Consider the following 6,000-nt stretch of genomic DNA (forward strand, 5'->3'; position numbering starts at 1 on the left):
GCATCCATAGAAACCCTCTCTAACAAAGTAGAAGATCCTAAACATCTGACAGGTGTAGCAGCTATTGAAGATCCTGACCCTAGGATCCTTCCTCAAAGGGAGCCCGACGAACAGGATCCTCGAAGAAGTTCACGATCATAGAACCAACCCATTATTGACTATCTCCAAAATCGCACAATTCCGACAAAAGAGAAAAGTGAAAGAGTATTCAGAACAAGAGTCTCAAGATTTGTATTAATATAAGGTAAACTCTATAAAAAATCTATGGCAGTTCCATATCTTAGATTCTTGGAAGATCCTAAAGCTGTAGAAGTCTTGAAGGACATACATGAAGGAGATTGTGGCAATCACACCAGTGACAGATCGTTATGCTCCAAAATACTAAGAACAAGGTACTACTGGCCAACCATGAAGAAAGATTCCTTTTTACATGCCCAAAAGTGTGATGATTGCCAAATGCATAGCAACATCCTACATCAACCAACAGAACCTCTACATCCTATTATCTCCCCATGGATATTCTTGAAATGGGGGATGGAAATAGTAGGAAAATTACCAGTGGCCCCAAGAGGAAAAAGTCTTCATGCTAGTAAGGACTAATTACTTCTCTAAATGGATCGAAGCTGAAGCCTTCGTTCATGTAAGAGACAAAGAGGTATTATCATTTATTAAATGTAATATCTTAACCAGGTTCGGGATCCCAGATGAAATCATACGCGAAAATGGATCCTAATTTATAAGCAAAAGGACAAGAGACTTTTGCATAAGTTGGGGAATCAAAATGATTATTTCCACTCATGTTCATCCCCAAGCTAATGGTCAAGCGGAGTGTAGAAACAAAATCATAGTTGACAATTTGAAGAAAATGATGGACAAAAAGAAGGGAAGATGGGCAGAAGAGCTTCCTTTCATTTTGTGGGAAGATAGGACCACTTCCAAAGTGGCCACATGTTAGACCCCCTATTCTTTGGTGTTTGGGATAAAAGTAGTAATCCCTAATGATGTAGTGATCCCGAACACAAGACACTTACTGCAAGACCAAGAGAATAACGACAGGATCTTAGCGCAGGATCTTGACACTATTGATGAACTCAAAGATCTTGCCAAAATACGCATGGCTTCCCGTCAACAAAGGACCACCAAGGCTTATAATAAAAACGTAAAATCCAGAAGGTTTCAAATAGGGGACTTGGTATTGAGGAAAAAATTCCAAAACACCAAGGATCCCATTGAAGGAAAATTGGCTCCCAAATGGGAATGACTGTATCTTATAGATGTCGAAGCAGGGAAAGGAGAATATTGGCTAGCAACACTCGAATGAGACATTATACCAAGATCCTAGAATGTTATACACCTTCAAGTGTACTACATGTAAGTAGGGTCGACTGATCCACGACAAAACCAAGGTACACATGTTCTTTACCTTAAAATTTTCGTTGTTACTTATTTTCTCCTCGATTACATTACTAACTTAAGCATCATAGGGGCGTTATCCAGACTAACGCCCACCCCTAGCTAACGTTTGTCGTGCAGAACAACACACAACTAAGGATCTCTGTAAGCTATGACCCTGAAACATGAAGGACCATGAAACATGAAGGACCCTCAGGGTCGAAGATCCTGAAATCCAAGGATCCCCCAAATCTCATAATACAAGGATCCTCGAGGATGAAAATCTCAAAACATGAGGATCATGACATGCAAAGATCTAAATATCTTAACATTTGAGAATCCCCATTATAACAACGTTGTAATCTTTAGACTATCATATACACAAGTCAGAGACTGATCATATCTCCTACGTTGAAGGGTACTTAATCCACTCTGAGGTTTAAAGAACTAAGTGCCTCTTTCACATGAACTAAGATTTTTACACATCGCTTGGATGCACGATATCCAAATATGGAAAATGGATAAGGGGATCATTTGACGATTTAGTGGCTTGGCAACCCTCTTATCTTTTAACATAACTTGAGATCCTTAAGGTTTATAACATTTTCATGTTATCAAAAATCGGGATCCTACCCTAGTAATTACTTAAGGTTTATAACATTTTCATGTTATCAAAGATTGGGATCTTGCCCCAGAAATTACATAATATCTATAACATCTTCATGTTATCACACGTTGGGAATTTTCCCCAGAGAATAGAATAGAATTGTAACATTTTCATGTTATTATAAGTAAGGATCCTTCCCATGAAATATATCACAAGTTGGGATCCTCCCCAGAATATAACATTAACATGTTATTTATTGAATCTGTGGTGTTACATAAGAATTTTGTCAAAGTTCATAACCTAAATAGCTTATCCTAAGGAGAAATTTTCTACATGAGACTTGCGATCCTTATCTCTAAGGATCTCTGAAAATAAGGATCCTTACCCTTAAGGATCCTCATCGACCTTCATTGGTAAAAATCCTCATTATCGGCAGTGAACCGAAGTTCTCTCCTAAACTGAGATTTACCCTTAACAAATTTCAATGCTAAAGAAAAAACTTGGAGATAATCAGGTTCAATCTATCCTTATTCTCAAAGAGCTTTAGATAAAGTTCAAGGATCATGAAATTCCCAGGGTCCTAAACTAAAATCATCTAATTACTAAATTTCAAATATGCTAGAAATGAACTGGTAATGAAATTCTGTTTCAGGATTACTCGAAGGAACCAAGCTTTCCATAATCCTAAGGATTTTAATATCATAATAGCCATGCAGAAAAACCATGAGGGGGATATAAAAGGAAAATGCTACCATGTCATTCAAAAGAAGAAAGGTTTACATATCAACCCAGTCAAAAGGTTAATTGTCTTACATCACTGACAAAAACAAAAACTATTTAAACCAATTTTCTACATGCCTAGACCTTAGTCTGGTCATCATCGGCCGTGTCCTTATTCTCCCCTCCTCCGGTCAACAATAGCACAGGATCCTGATTGGCGACAACATGGTTATCGATCAGTTTGGCCAATGCCTCGCACCATCCATCCACGTCCCAGGAACTTGCGTTTTCCAGATCCTTGGCCAACTTAATCTTAGCCTGCAGGATAGCTATCACAACACTTGTCTTTGCATCGACAATCACCTCCTCGAGATCCGCAAGATTCTCTTTCTCCTTTTCAACCTTTTGTTTTTTCAACAAATCCACCCTTTGGAGAAGATCCTCATTGGTGACCCTCCACATCTTGTCCTTCTCTTTTAGAACAAACTCAGTATTATTGACATAGACCCTGAGGTCGTTGGTGACGTGGGAAACGTGGGCGGAGACCTAGAAGAAATATAAACATCAGCATGAGAAAGAACATGTATGATAGATTAATATAAATAGTGCCTAAAATATTTACAGCTTAGGAAAATGAGGACAACTTCCCGAGAGCATCCTTGATGTTGAGGTTCTCTAAGCTGAAGTCTACAGCCTCAAAAGTCTTTCATTTTTGGGATCCTGAAGCCTTAACCATAAGATCTATATGAGATCTATTGGGAAGAGGAAGAATGGAACATTTTTCCTACTTGAATTTGATTAAACCACTGGTCATATCATCTTCAAGATCTGCTAAACCAAAGCGGGCCTTAAATTGCGTAGTCTTAGAACCTACCAGAGATCCCAATCAAATCAGGATCCTCTAAAAAGACATATCCAAGAAAAATAATATTACCAATGGCCATAGAAGCAGTAGTGGAAGAACCCTCTTGAATACTGGAATATTCAAGCTTGAACGACCTCTTAACTGTAGGAAGTGTGAGAAATTTGGAAATCTTGTCCTTAGAGTAACCAGCAACAGGAATAAGCTCTTCAAACCTGAATGCTACATCAGAATAAGAAAAATAAGGGAAGTAAATTGCAGGATCCTTGATATCTAAATTTATTTCCTACCCTTTTTAATACATGCTTTTGGCAGGGAATCCCCCTCAGGAATCGAGTCGTGTCTCATGAAGAAATATTTTTCTTTCCTAGCACCATTATTTTGTTTAGATTTCAGAATGAGAAGGGGTTTGTTTGTCTTAACTCTTAACAGGAAACGAGAAGAACTGAAAGGTGAAAGATCATAGATGAAGGCCAACTCAGGTAACCCAATGTCCATATTCTTAGACTAATTCATGCGGTCGATGTAACGCCCGTAGATTGGGGCTAGTCAATTTAGAGATAATAGGGGTCGAAAACGACTTTTCTACAAAAGATTATTTATAATAAATAAGCTTAACCAAGTTGTAGAATATGTCGCAAGGGTTCCATACATATAAAGAACACTGAAATCCAAGTTATAACGAAGAAGTTATGGCCCGTCGAAGTTTTTCGGCAAAATTGGCACGGCACCGGGAGACGTAAATAGTGAATTTGAGATAGAGTACTTTTTAGCCTTAGGGAGCTAAATGAAAGTTGTAGAATACGTCTTCACCTACGCGTGGATATAAAGAACGTCAAAAACGGAGTTCGTATGTAAACGTTATGGCATTCTGAAGATTTAGCTTTTAAAAACCCTAAAGTAGCTAATTCACAAAGTGAGAATTATGACGCTCACAAAATTCTGTCATAATTCGGAACCCAGAAGCTGCGAGAAGATAAGATCCAATTCACGACGTCAGAATTATGACGCTCATGAAATTCTGTCATAATTCGGAATCTAGAAGCTGCGAGAGGATAAGATCCAATTCACGACGTGAACTTTATGAAACTAACGATGTGAGGTGTCATGGCCACCATCCGAAGCTAGGGACGCAAATGGAAAGTTTACAGAGTGAATCATGAGATTCACGACGTGAGTCTGATGACACTCACGACGTGAGTGTCATAAAAACGTACTATAAATAGCATGCGAGCCATTCCGAAAATCTCACACCTTTCTTCATTTCTTCTCTCTAAACTTCTCTCTAAGGGTTTTAATCCTAACCTAAGTCTAGGTGATCCCCTAGCACCCTAAGGAAGCCCCGAGGCTCCCAGAGTCTCGAGAAAAAGAGTCTTTCGGTTTCGAAACGCTGCTCCAAATAAAGCCCGGTTTTCTTTAAAATCTACTGTAAGTGAGCTACGCTTACGCAATTTTTAATATAGCTTTCAAATAATTATAGTAATGTTATTAGGTCCTTAAAATAATTGTTTGGGCTATTATTATGAGTTATATTGAGTGTTATTTAGCGCTTATATAATAATAATAGTAATAATAATAATAATAATAATAATAATAATAATAATAATAATAACTAGACTATTGATTACTCACGGTTGACGTTAGAATGAACCCTAGTGGAATTGATACTAGGTTTTATCGAAGGAAAATTGTGTTGAGAGTATCAAAGCGCTGTCCGAGTGCTGAGTCACCACCTACTCAAGTGAGTGCATATTCACTTTCACCTTACACATATATATGAAGTATTTTCTTTTAAATACGTGCTATGTGTAATTATATTAATTGTTTAATTAAGGTGACTGTTGAATAGATGTTTTATACAAGTTTGAAATTGTATATGTATTTTTATCTACAAATATATTGGGTAAAAGATGGGTAGATGAATTAGATGATGTGTGATGAAATAAAAGTGATGAGAGGTATCGATGTTAAGATGATCTAGTCATCTAGCAGAGTATAGACAATGGCCACAGACTATTTTAGATAGTCCAGTGGAACGTTAGCAGACTTGTAATCGGTAGGTATGCTTGAACTATATGTTCATAAGGTGTTCTTGAACTATATGTTCATTAGGTGTTTTTGAACTATTTGTTCATCCGTTAGTTCTTCTTTTTGACACTATTACGTGTCGGGGTACGGGAGCGTACGAGAGTACTTTATTAGTATTTTCCCTATACCTTTATTTTGAAGAGATTTGGAGTCTTTGTTTCTTTTATGAAGTGATCGGACGATCTTCATGAGTCAGTGTTTCCATTCTCGATGCCGGATAGGAGTGAGTTTGTGGGTTATATACCTCATGATATTCAGACCACAGCCTAGGCATTAGTTAGTGTTTCCTTTCTCGATGCTAGATAGGAGTGAGTCTCGGGGTTATATACCT

The sequence above is a fragment of the Lactuca saligna genome, chromosome 6 (genome assembly GCF_052625555.1).
Source record: "Lactuca saligna cultivar CGN05327 chromosome 6, ASM5262555v1, whole genome shotgun sequence".
Taxonomy (NCBI): domain Eukaryota; kingdom Viridiplantae; phylum Streptophyta; class Magnoliopsida; order Asterales; family Asteraceae; genus Lactuca; species Lactuca saligna.